At 42.6% G+C, this 19,842-nt stretch overlaps 1 protein-coding gene and 1 long non-coding RNA gene across 2 annotated transcripts in view; both read left to right on the forward strand.

Annotated features, from left to right (window-relative positions):
- Positions 1-19,842, forward strand: part of LOC119221947 (nuclear receptor coactivator 3-like) — a 97,618-nt gene that overhangs the window by 51,642 nt on the left and 26,134 nt on the right. The window lies entirely within an intron of this gene.
- On the forward strand, positions 12,126-19,679 carry LOC134129096 (uncharacterized). The gene is made up of 9 exons (XR_009956288.1): positions 12,126-12,383; positions 16,072-16,191; positions 16,299-16,314; positions 16,413-16,501; positions 16,802-16,855; positions 16,947-17,009; positions 17,356-17,412; positions 17,680-17,722; positions 17,816-19,679. It is a non-coding gene; the product is annotated as an uncharacterized LOC134129096 (long non-coding RNA).

A 19,842-nucleotide genomic window follows, 5' to 3' on the forward strand; every position in this document is an offset into this window, starting at 1 on the left:
AGTTTCATGTCTGTGTGTCCCTGGGTAACTTCACTTCCTGCCTTGTCCTGTGATTGCCTGAGTGTTTCCACCTGTGTCCAATCACCTGCACCTCCCTTGTGTATTTAAGCCCCGTGTGCCTGTTGGCCCTTGTCGCGTCATTGTCTACGTCTACCTGTCGTTGGTGCACGGTCCGTCTGCGTTTGGTTTTTGAATAAAGAGCACCTGTTCGAGAAGCATTTGAGTCCTCCCTTCAGTCTGCACCAGCACCTCTACCTGACATTTGTGCTGTGTTGCAGGTCCACATGTGATTACCAACACTACTACTGCATCTAATTCATTTTCTGCGAGTCAAACAAGATGTGGTTAGTTCCTTTCTTTGGAATTATCTGAAATGGATTTTGGATTAACGCTGACTCTCTCTGGCCACACAAGGTGCAATATAGGTGAAAATGAATGCACATGGCATGCAGTAGCTTTTACCTGTATGTACAGTTGTGCTTGAGCTTTGTTGTGGTATAACAGATACTTCTTACAAACATCCAATAATACACAAACACACACACATTGATCTGCGTGTTCTGACCCTGTTTGCCTGAGCAGCTGAGTCTGAAATGTCCTCAGAGGACCACAAGGGTGCGTCAGAGCGCCCTAATTGGCCCCTACGAGTCCTCCTTTAGTCCAGGACGCGGCCTCCCCTGACTGGTTCAACTTTTAAAAAGCCTTTTTTCAATTCCTGGCAGCAAGCTCCACAACCATCTGCTCAGGGCTTCATGCACTTCACTCATGCACGGGTCCACTGCATAAGATCTAAATGAATTGATGACTTCAATAAATGTCTACTTCTTTAAACATGATATCGTACATCACAGAGTATCACATTTCTGTAGAAGCGGATGAGCCCCGGTGTTAATGTGGTCATGTGACACCACACAACCAACAGCACCACGTCTTTTGTCTGTGAAAGGGAACAATAAAGGTTATTTTGAGGAGCCTTGTGGTTCTTCACCTCAGACTCTGTCTGCAGAGTTTTCTCTAAAGCACAATGTATCAAACGGTTTATTTTTAATTTCACCCTATTTTGTTAGATTTCTTTTATTTAGCATTTTTATTTTTTAAATCAGTGTCACAAGAACCGATTCTTTTGTGGAAACATTGAGCTGTGAAGTGTTTGTTGGAGTTTGAGCCTAAAATCCAAAAGGCTGCATTAAAGTCACTGGTGATGAAATATATTAATGTTATGACTACCAGAACAATCATGAATAAGAATTTTTGTTACAGGTCATTCATACAAACTCATAAGAAGGAGGCTCATGTGTTCATATCATATTGCACTGGAATTTATTAAGTAGTTACATCATCCTACACTAAATGTTACAAATATATATATATATATACCCTGTAGATATGTATTAAAACTGATCTTTTTCTCTAATTTCTCCCAACACGCTGTTGCAGATAAGGAAGAGTTGGTGGAAATTTTCCATTTCAGAGGTGGCTGTGAAGGAGTCTTAACTGTTTCCTCTTTTGATGTGTTTTAAAGGTTTTGCTGCCAATCAATACCTTCTCTAAATGTGACTTTGATGCACAAAAATGAACCTTATGGTTGAAAAAAATCACTTAGACTTAAATTTAAGTCTAATTAAAAGTTAGTGAATTTATTTTGGTCTGTTTCAGCGAGTTTCTGTGATTCACTTCTCTTTATCTCACAGGGTCATTCTGAAATGCTAGAATACCTTTCTCTGGGTCACTGGATATATTTTAAATAAAATGTTCTTCTGTAGTATAAAGAATGGATCATGAACAAAAGCAGAAGTCAGAGGAAACCTCACATCTGATATTCATCTGTTGCTTCTGCATTTCCACATTTCACCGGATGTTTCACATCTTTCAAACTGTCTCTTGACTCGAAGCAGAAGTGTTTCTCACAAGCAGAGAGTCAGAGTGTCAGAGTGGACGTGAGGATGGGACACACTTTGTTTGCTGTGTTGGGGCTTTTCTGTGAGTACTTCCTCTCTTTAAATCATCAGTTTTCATAGATACAACTTTTTAAAGGCCAGAAGTTAATAGTTTCTGTCAGTTTGATGATGCTTGATGATGTTTCTCACTTTATTTTAGTGCTGAATATTCTACTCTACTGTGGACACGCTCAAGGTTTTTATACAACTTTCTTTATTTTAAAACATTCACTCAAGACGATTCAACACCTTCTATCACTAGTTTACATTTAATATTTCTGTTCTCTTAAGTTAATTTATGATGAATACAAGAAAGAAGACCAGATTCATTCTTTGCATGTTGTGTTTGTTTCTAAATGCTTTGCTGCATATTGAGCCAAACTGGTCCCCTTTATTTACTGGAGAGGAAGTTACCTTCATGTGTGACTCAAGGGAAGGAAACGACACTGACTGGAATTACTCATTCAGTAGGAATGATCATTTCTTTACCCCCAACAAAACAGTAAATAGATATAAATCATCATCTCTAACTAGAGGAGATAGTGGTGAATATCAGTGTGTTGCTCATCACAAGATCCGTCCTGATGTTACAAGAGAAAGTAATAAAGTCTCTCTAACTGTATCAAGTAAGTGATCAAAGTTTTACCATCACGACGAGTTCATTAAAGCACTTTCATATTAATGAGACATGTTGATTTAATAAACCTATTTGATGAAGTGCTAATGTAATATAATGTAGTGATAATTAATACATGTTAACTTGTGTAAGAGGGAGTTGACACTGATACTGTTTAATTAGCTGAGCTTTGTTTAAAAGGATCAATTATCAGATAATATTGATCATTTCAAATAAAACAAAGAAAGATGGACAGAGTTAGGACAAACCATCCCATATGCTTTCCTAATTGAGAACTTAGAAATTAGTTATTGATTAATCATTGATAACACAAATGGATCAAACACATCAGCAGAGTATGGTGCCTCCTTCAGGTGAAATGTACTCATTACTCAGTAAACCTTTTATTATTTATTACAGGGAGACTGACTGACGTCTTCTTCTGTCTGCAACTTTATGTTAAATTATAATTATGTAGGAAACATAAATCCCTGATATCGTGTATCATTGTTCATTTAATTAAAGTGATTTAGTAAAGCAAAGAACTGTTCTACAGACAAAGATGTGATCCTTTAACTCCTGGGTCCTCCTTGTATGAAGGACAATCAGTGTCCTGGGGGGGCGCGGACACTTTTCCCGGGGGGGGGGGGGGGGGGGGGCGCGAGTTGGCTACAGGATTCAGAAAAAATTCACGGAAATTCCCCCAATGTTGAAATGCGTTTGTGGTTGACAGAAATATAGACAGAGACAGCCTGCTCAGCGAGGTTGTTTTACCTGCCTGTCCTACACCTCCCGGTTAGTTATTTCTCGAAACGCAATGTGTTGGCAGGTTTGGTTTAACTCTGAAAAGACTAGTTAACCGAATGTAACGTTCTCCACCAATAAAGAGCCAGTTTATGATTACTTAAATTATTTTCGCTGTTGTCGGCCACAGCCATGGCATCCAAAAACACCCTGTTTTTTTACACACCAGTAAGAACTCAACTCCTCGTAATTCCCACTTCCTGTGTTCCCCAAAATCTACACTTCTTAAGTCCTCGTCCTCTACGACAAAGTCTCAGTGGCGTCCTCCGCTTTCTCCTCGGTTTTCCCGTTGCCTCCCTGTGTGTCCCAGGTCAGGTGGCTCCAAAGCCGCAGGTGGCAAACTGCGTGCACTTGCGGTGTCCCCCGGGCTACCTGCGACGACTTCCCGGTTAGGTGATGCCACGACAGGCATCCAAGGCGTTTCCTCCTCTCCACCAGCTGTCTGAGGGGAGGCAATGCCCTGGTAAGGTGCCAGCCTGTCCCGGTGGAACGCCACCCGGCGCCCCCTACCAGGCATCTGCACCCGGTAGACGACTTCTTCCAGCCGCTCCAGGACCGGACACGGTCCCACCCAATGGCTATCCAGCTGAGGGGACCTGCCTTTCTTCTGTTTAGGAGTGTAGGTCCACACCAGCTCCCCAGCCGCAAAGTGTCAGCCCTTGGCCTGGACGTCATAATTTCTCTTTTTTCGCACACCCGCACTACGCATTTGCCTGCAGGCATATGCATGTGCAGAGTCTAAGCGGTCCTGCAGTCGCCTGGTGTAGCCTGGGCCCGCAGGGACCTGCGGCGCATCCGGGGTTCGTCCATAGGTCAACTCCGCTGGTGTTCTCAACTCTCTGCCCAACATGAGAAGGGACGGTGTACATGAAGTGGAGTCATGGACTGCAGTGCGACACGCTATCAGAACCAGGGGCAAGTGCATATCCCAATCGCGCTGATGGTCGGCAGTCAGGATAGATAGCTGTTCGCCCAGAGTCCGGTTAAATCTTTCCACTAATCCATCACTCTTGGGGTGGAGTGGTGTTGTACGGGTCTTTGTGATGCCCAGACGTGTACACATCGTGGCAAAAATTTTAGATTAGAAATTTCTCCGCTGATCGCTATGGATTGACTCTGGCACCCCCAGTCTACTGATTATTTTGTCCATGGGGAGAGAGCGGCCACCTCCTCCCAGGGCAGCCGCTGCCGCACCTCCACCCACAGCATCACTGGCTGCACGTCCAGGTCTTGTTGCTGTTCAGCGGCTCAGGTAGCATTGTCCACCACCAGCAGCTCTCTACAAGCCATGACAGTCTCTTCACACTCCTCTCTATCCCGCTTGTTTGGTCCCAGAACCAGCTGCTGTTCTCTGGCCTCTCTGCGGTCACAATACCGGCAGCCGTCTTCACTGCAGGGTCGACGGGACCGTGTGTCAGCGTTGCCATGCCGTTCTCCAGCACGGTGAATCACGCTGAACTTGTAGCCTTGCAGCTCCTCCAGCCAACGAGCCAGCTGTCCCTCAGGCTCTCGGAATGTCATCAGCCACTGCAGTGAGGCATGATCAGTGCGTATCGTGAAGGGGCGGCCAAATGACCTAAAATGCAGTGTGGCAAAGACGACAGCAAGCAACTCCCTACGTGTGACGCAATACCGCCGCTCAGCTTTATTCAGGGCTTTGCTGTAGTAGGCCACAATCCTCTCTCTTTCCAGCCATGCCTGTGATAGGACTCCATCGCCGCTAGCATCTGTGTCCAGAACAAAAGGCACTTCGGGATCAGGGGCTGCCAGGATGGGTGCGCTTGACAGAGCCTCTTGGTGGTTGAATGCGATTTTACAGTCCTCTGCCCACACATAGGGCTGGTCCTTCTGCAGTAGCCTGTACAGGGGGGCAGCAATGCCTGAAAATCCCCGCACGAATTTCCTGTAATAGGAAGGTAAACCTAAAAAAATGTTTAGTCCCCTCTGGTCTGTCGGGGTGGGCCACTCACGTATGGCACGCACCTTTTCCTCCACTGTGCCGATACCTTCGCTGCCTGTTCGGTGCCCCAGGAAGGTCAGCTCCCTGCACAGCAACCTGCATTTGTCCGGTTGTAACTTCAGTCCAGCCCCCTTGATCCTTTCCATAACTCTGCGCAGTCCTGCCATAGCCGAATCAAATGAGCTACCATGGGCCAGAATGTCGTCTAAATACACCAGGCACTCCGTGTGTGGAACCCAGAGATGCTCACGAGTCCCAAAGCTCGAGTCCGAGTCGAGTCTGAAGTCTTTCGAGGACGAGTCTGAAGTCGAGTCTGAAGTCACCGTGTGTTCGACTCGAGTCGCACTCGAGTCCGAGTCTCCAACTCGAGTCCCCATCAAATTTTCCCATAAAATGAAAATACGAAGCGTAGCCGCTAAACCGGAAGTACGTAGATTTTAACAGTAAGAATCGACGCAACCGTCTGTAATGACAGCGGTTACCAGGGTAACGAGGAGAAAAGTTCATGAACGGATATAAATAAATAATCCTGGTCTGACGGGATGTGTTAGCAGCAGTAGTTGACTACACTCGCTGCTCTTGGCTCTGATATTTTTTGTCAACGTATTGTTTTGCTTCAGTGAGCAGAACAGAGACAGTTAAAGGAGATCGCAGAGTAAACGGTCCGCCGCTGGAACGCATACGTCCCGACGTCAGCGAACCGTCGGTCGGACCGCCAGCGGCACCAGCGGCACCACCGCCTTCCCGTCAGCGCCACCCAGCAGCGGCATTCGACATCTTTCTCGTGTGTGGCCGCGCGTGCGCAGCCAGCAATATGTGTCAATGTACGTGTTACGTAGGCAGGTAACGGAGGGAGCGATATAGCGAGCTCATCAGATTTTTCCTAAAATTAAACATTGTTCACCAGTCCCAAAGCTCGAGTCCGAGTCGAGTCTGAAGTCTTTCGAGGACGAGTCTGAAGTCGAGTCGGAAGTCACCGTGTGTGCGACTCGAGTCGCACTCGAGTCCGAGTCTCCAACTCGAGTCCCCATCTCTGGTGGAACCCCAGCTAACACCCTCTCCATTAAGCTTTCGAATGTGGCAGGCGCATTACACAGTCCAAAACAAAGCACCTTAAATTACCACAGCCTCTTTCCTGTGCAGAATGCGGTCTTGGGCCGGGCCTCTTCGGCCAGGGGGACCTGCCAATATCCGCTCCTCAAGTCCAAGGACGGGAACCAGGAAGAGCCAGCTACTAGGTCCAGACATTCATCCACGCGCGGAAAGAGGTAGGAGTCCTTCTTGGTGACGTCATTAAGCCTCCTATAATCCACGCAGAAGCACCCCTCACCTCCTTTCTTTGTCACCATCACGACTGGTGATGCCCAGGGCTCTCAGAGGGCTCTATTATGCCGGCTCGCTGCATTTTCTCCAAAGCCTGCTCCGCTGCGTCTTGTCAGCCTAGGGGGAGGCGACGTGGACGCTGCCGTGGACGCTGCCGTGGACGCTGCCGTGGACGCTGCCGTGGACGCTGCCGTATAGGCGCAGCATCACCTGTGTCAATCGTGTGCTGTACGAGAGAGGTCTGTCCCAGCTCCTCCTCGTCACATGAAAAACAGTCGCGGAACTCTATCAGCAGCTGCCATTCGCTCTCATGCAGACTCTCACAGCCCTCCACCGCAGATGGGGTCAGCCTGACAGGCGAGTCCAGGCTACGGGTGGCTGGCTCGGGGCCTAACCAAGGCTCCGACAGGTACGACCTGGCTGCCCTTGTCTGCTTTCCTTCCTCCACACAGCACCTGTGAGGTCTGGCTGTGTGTGTAGCTGCGCGCTGGGGATCCAGCGGTCTCATATGTACCACCTGCCCATCACTAAAGCTCAGTGTGGCTTTCCCCAGGTCTAACTGACAGCCCTGCTCCTGCAAAAAGTTCAAGCCTAAAATACAGGCATCTTGTACTTCCGCTACCCACACCGTATCTCTCATTTTCCGTCCCCCCACAGTCGATATCAGCTGCCCTCTCCCTTTCATTGGTGCTAGCTCACCAGTTACTGTGCGGAGCTGAACTGCTGTGTCCTCCAGCTGCGTACCCACTGGCACCACCTCTGGCCGGACCACTGTGACTGTTGACCCTGTGTCCACTAGGGCGGTGCATGAAACATCCTTGATGCAAATGGAAATATATGGAATGCCGTTTTATTCAAAATTAAATAAATGAATAAATACATAAATAAATAAAATATGCATTTGAAATACATCGTGAAATGCATAAATGAGGCAATAAATATATAAATATTTCATGGTACTTTTATTTCATAAGTACACTTTTTTTTATTTCATAATGGCACTGTATTTCATAATGGCGCTGAATTTCATAATGGAGCTGTATTTCCTTTCATGTTCTTATATGCAAATCAGAGGGCGTGGCTATCTCTCACATTCAGAACAGACAGCAGAGCCGTGTGCAAAAAAGGCTGGCTAAGGGACGTGAGAGTGTTGACATAATGGAAGACATCGGTGGGCTCCGAGATAGCATGCTAGCATTAGCGGCTCAAATCGATCAACATGGGTTATTTGCAGATACTATTTTGACACATATTGAGGGTTTTTTGGAAATACTAGGGCTTGTGGTTCCCACTTCGGCAGCTCTAGACTGCGGTCAACTCAGCCGACACTTGAATTTTAGTGCACGTTTATGCTGACATTTGAAATGAATCGCCCATGCGCATGGCCACCGCCGTTCCTGCTCTGGTTTATGTGTTTCTTCATGTTTCTTCACTCACTCTCGCAGTAAAAATAAATTACTGCATGTGACTCAAAAAGCGGCATTCACTCCCGTCTTGTCTCTCGCCAAGTTCGCTTGTGCTATCTCTCGCTAGTCAATTGTTATCAATCGATATCAATTTACTTCAAAACCCAAACAGTCTTTTTAAAGGCTAATCCCACAAACAGTCTTTTTATAGATTATCCCCATCTCGTCCATAGCCAGTGATTTTTTTATAGCTCTTAGCTCAAATTATTTCAAAACCAAACCAAAATAGAGAGATTTCTGGTAGGGACCAGCCAATTATTATAGCCTACTAATGATAATAGGCCTACTATTACACATTAGTAGGCTATAATGCCTGCAAGCTCACATTAGAAGTCTGGTGCTAGTGCCAATTATAACAATAGCCTAGTAATGATAATAGGCCTACCTAACACTACTGATAATAATACTAATAACTAATGTGTGGGCCAAAAAATAATAGCCAGGGGGCTATCTATCTATCTATGCAAGGTGGTGTAGTGGGTATGGGAAGGGGGGCCCCAATTACCATGAACCAGCATTGGGGGGACCCAGCTTGCAAAAGGTTGAGAACCCCTGCTTTAACTCCTACGTCCTCCTTGAATGAAGGAAAATCAGTGACTCTTCACTGTAGACATGGAGACCAAAGAAAGGAGAAGAATGCTGACTTCTACAAAGACAAAGACATTGTCCCCAAACACCCGTTTAACACAGTTGAAGACAGATAAAAAGATGGAGGACATCAGCAGTGAAAGTAATCCACCAGGGACCCATCACAACACGTCTTTATTCTGTAAAACCTCTTTCCAACAGATGTTCCTCGTCCTGTCCTCACAGTGTCTCCATCATGGCCGAGTCCTGGAGACTCAGTGACTCTGATCTGCAGTGTTGAACCTCCGTCTGCAGGATGGAGGTTCTTCTGGTATAAGGCTGTTCCAAAACTGTCATCCTACTACTACACCTATGAGCTTCTCGCTGGTAGCACCACTGGGACTGAACAGGGTTCCTACATTCTCCATGGACAGACACACACAGCAGGATATGTATGCAGAGCTGGAAGAGGAGATCCTTTGTTTTACACTCTGTATAGTTATGTGAAGTTTGTCTGGTCTGGAGGTGAGTTTGTTCAGACTTTTATATTCTTGCACAAGGGAATAAATGTCCTTTTTGTGTTAACATTGTTTGTCCTGTGTGTGTCTCCTAATGATGTGTCTTCAGGTGTGAATCCAGCAGCGTCTCTCACAGTGAGTCCTCACAGACTACAGCATTTCAGCAATGAGTCACTGTCACTGAGCTGTGAGGGAAACTCTACTGAGTGGAGAGTGATGAAGGCTGATAAATATGGCAACGTGTCCCCCTGTTCTTACTGGGGAGAAATGACTGGATCCACATGCAACACCAATACTATAGCGAGTAGTGGAGTGTACTGGTGTGAGTCTGAAACACAGTTCAGCAATGCAGCCAACATCACTATACACAGTGAGTTTATATTCATCTAAAGGTTTTCGTATCAAAAGTATTTATTGAGTTTAACTCAATATTTATTTTAACAATGGATTCAACAATGCTAGTTTGTTGCAGTATCATTTTTCTGTATTATCCAACATGTCTTTGTGGTTTACTTTCCTCTTTATGACCATAGACATCCACCATTGACTTTAAACCAGGTGGAGCTGTACAGTTATCTGCCTCAGTTTGTTTCTTTTAGATAAGGTGGGGGCAACATTTTTGCTCGGGGGCCACATTGAATTTAAAGTGTGACATACGGGCTGGGCCAGCACCAGATGCACACATATCAAACATAAACATAAAAAGGCTTTACAGTGTTAATACTTACATTCACTTTAATGGGAACAGTGCAGTCAATCATCCTTCTTTGCATCAAAGTCTGCTGTTAATTTTTTTGATAATTCTCAGATCTGAGGTGTTCATCACTCACTGTGATCTGTGAGCTGCTTTGTTGTTGTTCATCTCACCAAAAGTCTGTTCAGACGTAGAGACAAACAACACCACCATCGTCTGTGCCATCTGCTAGATGTTTGGAAATTTGGCTTCACTTAATGAAGCATAAAACTCATTCAGTGACATGTTGATTTAATAAACCTGTTTGATGAAGTGCTAATGTAATAAAATGTAGTGATAATTAATACATGTTAACTAGTGTAAGAAGAAGTTGACACTGATGCTGTTTAAATAACCGAGCTTTGAATAAAAGGATCAATTATCTGATAATATCGATCATTTTAATTGAAAAAAAAGAAAGATGGACAGAGTTAAGACAAACCATCCCACATTTTATCACAATTGAGAAATTAGGAATTAGTTATTGATTAATTGTTGATAACACAAATGGATCAAACACATCAGCAGAGTGTGACGCCTCCTTCAGGTGAAATGTACTCATTACTCAGTGAACCTTTGATTTTTTATTACATAAATCCCTGATATCTTGTATTATTTTTAATTCAATTAAACTGATTTAGTAAAGCAAAGAACTAAGTGTTCCACAGACAAAGATGTGATCCTTTACCTCCTGTGTCCTCCTTGTATGAAGGAGAATCAGTGACTCTTCACTGTAGACATGGAGACCAGAGAAAGGAGAAGAATGCTGACTTCTACAAAGACAAAACACACATGAAATCACCATTTCTCTGATGTCTCTGGAAGCTCTTACAAGTGCAGATTTAAGGACAAAGTATTTGAAATGTAAGATTAGTTACTATGTTTAAATACATTGTCCCCAAACACCTGTTTAACACAGTTGAAGACAGATAAAAAGATGGAGGACATCAGCAGTGAAAGTAATCCACCAGGGACTCATCATAACACGTCTTTATTCTGTGAAACCTCTTTCCAACAGATGTCCCTCGTCCTGTCCTCACAGTGTCTCCATCGTGGCCGAGTCCTGGAGACTCAGTGACTCTGACCTGCAGTGTTGGACCGCCGTCTGCAGGATGGAGGTTCTTCTGGTCTAAGGCTCTTCCAGAAGTGTCACACTACTATGACTACTACACATATGAGCCTCTACCTGGTAGCACCACTGGGACTGAACAGGGTTCCTACATTCTTCATGGACAGACACACACAGCAGGATATGTGTGCAGAGCTGGAAGAGGAGATCCTGTGTTTTACATTCGGTATAGTGATGTGAAGTTTGTCTGGTCTGGAGGTGAGTTTGTTCAGACTTTTATATTCTTGCACAAGGGAATAAATGTCCTTTTTGTGTTTACATTGTTTGTCCTGTGTGTGTCTCCTAATGATGTGTCTTCAGGTGTGAATCCAGCAGCGTCGCTCACAGTGAGTCCTCACAGACTGCAGCACTTCAGCACAGAGTCACTGTCACTGAGGTGTGAGGGAAACTCTACTAAGTGGAGAGTGAAGAAGGCTGATGAATATGGCAACGTGTCCCCCTGTTCTTACTGGGGAGAAATGACTGGATCCACATGCAACACCAACACTAGAGCGAGTAGTGGAGTGTACTGGTGTGAGTCTGAAACACAGTTCAGCATTGCAGCCAACATTACTATACACAGTGAGTCTATATTAAATTAAATGTTTTTATATCTAAAGTATTTACACATCTTATTACAGAGTGCTGACATTTTTAAGATGACTTTATGATGAGTTTAACTCAATATTTATTTTAACAAACAATTCAACAATCTTAGTATGTTGCAGTATCATTTCTCTGTATTATCCAACATGTATTGATGGTTTACTTTCCTCTTTATGACCATAGACATCCACCATTGACTTTAAACCAGGACAAGCTGTAGAGTTATCTGCATCAGTTTGTCCCTTTTAGACCATTCTGTAGCTCACTGCCACTAAGTTGACATTTGTCTCCCACATATTGAGCAGTAATTAAAGATGTAATTGTGAGCATGTACGTCACCAAAGGGCCGTCTCTTTCATCCATGAAATGCAGCTATTCACTCAGCTGCTGTATGAATGTGAATAACAAATGTAAACTATACATGTCTTCTGGTCATTGGACATCAGCTTGTTTGACTTTCTGTCCCCTGGTCTCTTTACAGGTGGTGATGTCATCCTGGTGAGTCCTGTCCGTCCTGTGACTGAGGGACATTCGGTCACTCTTGGCTGCAAGTTGAGGACAGAAAACCTTCTTTATAATGTGGATTTCTATAAAAATGACAAACTCGTCCCAAATGCTGTCAGAGGGGAGCTGCTTATCTCTGCAGTTACTAAGTCAGATGAAGGCTTTTATAAATGTAGAGGATGGAAATCACCTCAAGGTTTGGAGACTTTGACCTCAGCAGAGAGCTGGTTGTCAGTGAAATGTGAGTATGAGTTTAGTAACATGTGTTACAGTCTGAGTTAGAAAAGGCATCACTGAATTAGGCAACCCAGTCTCACAGAAAAACTTGTAATAGCTACGTTGGTTCACAAGGGAAAACGTAGTATTGTTACATTTTGCCCCCCAAAAGTGTGTCAATATTAAGTTTTTTGACCTATTCATTTACATTGCCTTGCAACTAGGTCACTTGACTTTCAAGTTTCCCCTTAGCTAAAAAAACATGGCGGACTGTCAACATATTATCTGTAAAAAACACAATATTTTAAGAAAGCATCAGCATTTGTATGCATTTCGATGGCATTTCTAGCAAGAAGTATGCGTTATATTTTCATAATCTTCTATCAGAGAATGTAGAAGACCTTCCGTTTATTCGTTTCTATAAAGATTTGAGGGTCCCTTTAGAAAAGCGTGGGAATGCAACGCTTTTGGCTACCGCGATTAAAAAAATGCACTTCTACTGGGGGCGTTACGGTAAACTTGCCAGGGACTCTGTCTCTATCCCACGTGGGTCTGGCTCGATTTCATTGGCTCTGACGATTCTATAGAGAGGCGGGACTTAGAAATCGCCCGGGAAACGTCATAAATATCACACACACAAACGCAAAGAAAAATGTAATTAATTTATTTCACTAACTCAATTTCTTAAGGGTTCTCCTCAGGAGGTTAGACTCTAATTTGTACAATAACAACAACACGACTCTACTTATGGTTGTATTTGAAGGTGCTTCGCAGCCTGTAGCACAGCCCTTGAAGGAGGTAGCTATGAGCAGCACCTGTGAAATTCAATTTGCAGGAAAGGGGGGCGTGTCATCGCCCGGCTGACACCTGTAGCCATGACACCTCTTTGCTAAGAGACGAGTGGCAGATGCAAGATGCTCCCTCCCTCTCCCCCTCCCCCTCCCCCTTTACTCACGTTAGTCCCATCTTTTTCCGTTCTAATTGCCGCGCTTGACTTCAAGGTGTAACCTTTATTATTGTTCGGTCTGAAACGGCGCGTCCTGTGACGGATGGTGTAGCAATATTGTTGTCTGAGTCGAAATCGGGAGAAATTCGGGAGAAAGGTCGGTCCGGGAGATTTTTGGGAGGGGCTTTGAAATTCGGGAGTCTCCTGGAAAAATCGGGCATGTCTGACTTAGTATTGTATTTAAGAGTTTTGAATCCAGTCAAGCACACAATTTTCATTTTGTTTAGGTTCGTTTGACTCTGTTTGGTTTGAAGCCATTTGGTTTGGCGGAGTTTAGTCTAAGAATGACTGAGTCTGATACTTGAGTCTGAGATCTGAGGATGTCCTAAAATGAACACCGTACTGCTGTTTAAGTGGAGGCCTCACGGCCACTTCACGCACAGGGCGGACTTGCAGTTTTCATGTTTGTGTATTTGAGCAGAGGTGGAAAGAGTAACAAAATGTTGTACTCAAGTAAAAGTACTGTTACTTAAGTAAAATTTTACTGAAGTACAAGTAAAGTTACCAGTCTAAAAATCTACTCAAGTAAAAGTAAAAAGTAGCTCATTAAAAATGTACTCCGAGTAAAAGTTACTGAGTTACTTTTTTAACAGCTGGGTGGGGTGCGGGATTCTAGTGTAGTTAAAAAAAGACAAGGGAAAATAAATCTCAATCAAGTTCAATCAGATGATTTTAGTGCAGATCATCCAATAAAACATTTTAAACATTACTACAACCACTAAATATGGCATGAACTGTGGATTCAGTAAAGCAGGCAGTGTTCTGCCTGAACGCGTTCATTGAACGTTCATATTTTGGGTGAACGTGAACTGAACGTACTGTATTAATGCCCGATGAACGTTACTGTGAACTCGTTCATTCTGGTGTCTGTGAACGGCGCGTTCTTTCAGGTTAACATCGTTCAATGGGGTGCCAGATTTCTATAGAAAACACACCGTAAACGCGCCTTAATAAGTAGCGGAAAAAACACCCAATCTGGCAACACCAGCCTCTAGTGTCGCACCGCGCATGTGTCATCAAAAAAAAGAAATGCATGGAGGCGACAGCTGCGTGTAGCAAAGAGGCGGCGTATAATAATTTAAGAGTTTTATTAAGTTACTGACAAGGTCGGTGAGGATGGGAGGAATCTGACCTTTCTTTGCAAACATTTTCACCTTAATGATAACGGTTGTGTTTTTATTCCTTATTTAAAAAAGACCATTCAAGCAGCATGTGTTTGACAATGTACTGTAGGGGTGAACGCTGCAGCTGCTGCTAGTGTGGAGTGAATGGACAGCAACATTAAAGCAACATGTCCCCTCAATGCTAATGTAAACCCTGGTTGGATAAGGATTCAAAATTAGATATGAAGATTAAATCTGATGCATAGCTTCAGTGTTAAAACTCATAAAATAATTGCTGTCTGTGGTTCTGGACTTTGGCAATAATTTAGAAAAATAGCTTGCATCAGGATATGGAAAAAAAGAACTGAACTGTGAACTTAGTTCAAATATTTAAGTTTGAACTATGAACTGAACTAGTTCATTTTAAAATGTGTGAACTGAACTTTGAACTAGTTCATGTAGAAAGTGAACTTTCCCAACACTGAAAGCACGGGTGTCAAACTCATTTCAGGTTCGGGCCAGATACTGCCGACTTCGACCGAACGCGGGCCACTGACGATCGGCACGAACGGCTGACAGGGGGGTAGTGTCGCTGACGGGGTGGCGCTAGCGGTGGACGTATGCACTCCAGTGGTGAACCGTTTACTCTGCGATCTCCTTAAACTGTCTCTGCTCTGCTCACTGAAGCAAAACAATACGTGGACAATAAATATCAGAGCCAAGAGCAGCGAGTGTAGTCAACTACTGCTGCTAACACATCCCGTCAGACCAGGATTATTTATTTATATCCGTTAATGAATTTACCCTGATAACCGCTGTCATTACAGACGGTTGCGTCGATTCTTGCGTCTACGTACTTCCGGTTTAGCGGCTACGCTTCGTATTTTCATTCGATTTCAGCTGGGTTTGCATCTGTTTTGTCCGTCTCCATCATTCTTGTTTAGCGCGTTCGTTCTCCCGCTTACTCAATGAGTGCATTGACGTTAGTTTCCTGGGCGCGATTTTTTTTCCTTTGCATTTTTTTTTAATCAGTAACGGATATGATTTAAAATGTAGCGAAGTACAATACTTCAAACAAAAAATACTTAAGTAAAAGTTAAATTACAGATTTTAAAAAATACTTTAAAAAGTAGAAGTACACAAAAAAACTACTCAATTACAGTAACGTGAGTAAATGTAGTTCGTTACTTTCCACTTCTGTATTTGAGTGTATGTGTTGTAGTACTTATTTAGTACTACTTGTTTAGTACTACAACACATACACCCCCCTTTCCTGCAAATTGAATTTCACAAGTGCTGCTCATAGCTACGCTCCTTCAAGGGCTTTGCTACAGGCTGCGAAGCACCTTCAAATACAACCATAAGTAGAGTAGTGTTGTTTTTGTACAAATTAGAGTCTAACCTCCTTAGGAGAACCCTTAAGGAATTGAGTTTGTGAAATAAATTAATTACACTTTTACAAGCTTTTATTTTGTTTTAAGTGTGTTTTTCTGGCTCTGTGACACTCTGAGATCTGTTGATAAAGAATGTTTTATGAATCAATTGTAATATTATTATTATTATTACTTGTGTATCTCTTCATGGTTGTGTGTACTTGTGTGTAGATCCTGAAGAAGCAGCACCACGCTCTGTGTTTCCCGTGCTGTTGGTTGTTGGTCTGGTTTCTGGAGTTTTACTGATTATTCTCCTGCTGCTGTTTCTGTGTTGCTACAGAAAGTCAAAAGGTGAGATCTTTTCCTTCTGTCTGAGACTGATTTCATTGAAATAAATCAAAGTCACAGATATTATTACACACACTAATTAATGATTAATGTGAAACCTTTTTCTTCAGCTTTGAGCCCCAGCAGGTTGGTACAAGCCTCTCTTCTCACTCTGAACATGGCAGCAGGACTTTACATGTTCCTTATTCAATCCTCTGTATTTACTTCATGTTTGGACCCACAAGGTCTCAGAGGAGCAATCAGAGCCCAGCTACAGACCACATGATCAACCAGGGTGAAACTCAAGATGGACATCACACCTCTCCTCTTCCTGGTCAGCTTTAATCCTGATTTACTTAATAATGTGATTTTAACTTTAATGCTAACATTTCCATTTCTGGTTATCTGTTTTTAGAAGATTATATAATTCTTACAAAGTGGTTCAAATGATTGATGTGACCTCATCTTTATCCTCAATGCTCTGCAGGTGATTCTTGTCTCTATGAAACAGAGGCTCTGAAGAACCTGAATATTTTGTATTTTATCCTGTGTGTTCATCACCAAGCTGTTAAAATACTAGAATCAGATGTTTGAAATTCAATGCAAAATCTAAATGATCAAAATTAAATTTCAGATGAATCCAGACTCACATATTCTGTGGTTCAGTTCAAAAACTTTAAAAAGAAGGGTAGGTGATTTACTTTATTTAGTGAAAGTTACCTCTGACAGCAGAGATGATTTAGTTCTTAACAAAGTTCTTCATGTGGTCTTTGTGACAGAAAAGCACGATGAACCAGACGAGAGCCCCGTTTACTCGGATGTGAGGATTGCATCAGCTGCAGGTACAGTCAACACCAACACAGCTTCCTGGAGGATTTAACAGGTGAAACCTGCTCCAGTTTAATACGTTCATAACGTTTACAACGTGGTCCATGTCAACAATACACACATCCTACAGTTTGAAACAAGATTTATTTACACAGGCGTAACAAAATGACTACAAAAGCTTCTATTAAGTGGGAGAGATTGGGACAGTTGAGGTTTTGCCAAACAAAGTCATTTTAATTAGTTTATTAAATAATGACAATACTATGCAGTCATGGATCAAACATAAGGTCCAAGCCACTTTTAATTTATATATTTATCCATCCATCAATAATCAACTAAAAATGTGTCTTGTGTTCTTAGATGACAACGTGACGTATGCCCAGGTTCACCTCCCCACTGAAAAGAAGGGCAATGAAGGTAAATAAAGTCCACATCAGGTATTGACACTTTGTGATGTGAGTTCTGTCTCCATCCAAAACAAACACCTTTTAAAAGTTAAAAAATGGTAGTTTGTTGTTTTTTAAATATTCTTAAAAAATGTCTATTCCTACTTCATATTCTTCTGAATGTTACACTCTTTTTTGTATTTTACATTTCTGATAACAATGTATATCAGTACATTTCTCTTTTTAACTAGGGCAATACTGGCAAACATACAAAAATAAAATATATTTTAATTTGTAGGAAAATCCAGATGTGTATTCTGAAGTCAATCCAGGAACATCTGGTAATGAAACCATTTATAAAGCAATTTATTTCACTTAACATCATAAAGAACCTTTAAGCTAATGTTATTTTTTTTTCTTTATTTGTCGTCCAGATCAATAAAGATATCCGTGTAACCGACCAACATGAAAACAATCTCTTTAAGATATAAGATGTGTCCTTAATCAGCTCCAGAGCAGACAGCTTGGTGTACTATGGAAGCATATTCCCTTGTTCTAGTCTGCTTTGATGGATGAGGTTCTGGTCAAAAAGGAGGATTTGATCTTTGCAGGTTTCTTCATTGTATCCACAGAGGTTGAGTAAAAAAAGAGCGTTGATCTTTCTTTCCCCGATACGTCATTATAACATAGAGCCATGATGCTTCCCCCCCGGGGAAACGAGAACCTTCATCTTATGGAGACATTTCATCATCTGCACAGTTTTAGGTTTTGAGAGTTTTTCATGCCCAGAGACACGGACCAAAGTAAAGTGCTGCATATCTCCTTCTAAAATGAAGCATCATCAAATAGAGACTCATCGAAATGGGAGCTGGTGCTTCTCTGTGGACACATAATTACAGTCTCATGAGTGCTACTGAGATTCATTTTAAAATGTTAGATATAGTCTGAAGTAGCATAAAACCTTCTGCTTGACCCCTTACATCCCTCTGTAATACTTTTTTTCCAGTAAAAGGAATGGTATATGGTATGGTATATATAATATTGAGCACCATATACATAAAATCATAAAATCAAATCAAAAATCATAAATCATAAAAAGTCATAAAATAATTAGCTTTATCATTTTAGGAGGAGGAGGTTGGATACAGTAACAAAAAATAAACTATTATACTATTATATAAAATATTTGAATGCACACACACCGTTTGTCTTGTTACTCAAACATCAAGAGGCTGATTATCAGTGTAGTGGTCCTCGTACAGCAAGCTGATGACCACACATCAAAGATCTTAAAGAGAACTATACAATAATTCATATGTGGAATTATTTTAGTCATTATTATAATTCAGAGCTTCAGACTTTCTTTGAAGCTGAAGTTCTGCTGCCGGTTTAGAGTCTCGACGACGGTCTCCTCATGTCCTTGAATTAAAACATTGTTAGTTTTAATGCACAATGATGGACAATAAACAAGCTGCACTCTGCGGATACAGACAAGACGTTAAAGTTACATTTAAACATGAAGTTATGAATCTAAACTCTGTCCTCAAACAGACGTAACCGGTGAACAACATCAGTCTCTGACACCACATTAAAACGTATGAAGACTCGTTATAGTACAGTTAAATCTCATGTATGCTACGGAGACGTGAAAACCGGCATAGCATTTCACAGAAGACTCGCCGAAAACAGGCTGCTCTGTGCGGGCTGAGATGAGCTGACCGCCTGGTGCTGGAGGGTCTGACGGTCCGTTAACTACACCTCACATCTCCATCCACGGTGTTACGTCCCCTGTTCTGTGTATTGGTTTGTGTATGTGTTCTGTGTTGTGTGTGTGAGCATACAGGTGGTACTGATCATCCATGATCTCCATTCATCTTGACTCCCCCCCCGCTCGTTACCCAGTTCAGCTGTTTCCACTCATCTCCAATCCCATCATGCCCTTCTGTCAGTATATGTACCCCTGTGCTTGTTTCACCTGGGTGTGTGGCACTCTGGTTGTGTATACGTGAGTGCTGGGGCCTGTTTCAATAAGGAGGTTCAACCAACTCTGAGTTAAAACTTGAACTCTGAGTTGACTTACCCTGAGATGGGAAACTCTGAGTTTTCGGTTACAGAACAGCTGAAATGAGTTAGTTCAATCAACTCTGAGTTGACCTACTCTGAGTTAAGCGCGTGCACCACAACTATAAAAAGCCATTATCAATGGAGCGCAGATATTACGAGTCACCATGGCCACAGCGCCAGACAAAAAGAGGTCTTCATATTTTTCACCAGCAGAACTGGATGTGCTTATGCAAGCATATGGAGAGTACGAACATATATTTTAAAAAAAAGCAACACGGCTGCAGCGGCGAAGGACAGAGAGTTAGCTTGGGAGAAAATAGCTGCTCGAGTCAATGCGTAAGTTTACATTTGAATTACTGTTATACAGTGTTGTGTGTAATTAATTTCTATGTAATCT

Source organism: Pungitius pungitius, chromosome 1 (genome assembly GCF_949316345.1).
Source record: "Pungitius pungitius chromosome 1, fPunPun2.1, whole genome shotgun sequence".
NCBI classification, from domain to species: Eukaryota; Metazoa; Chordata; class Actinopteri; order Perciformes; family Gasterosteidae; genus Pungitius; species Pungitius pungitius.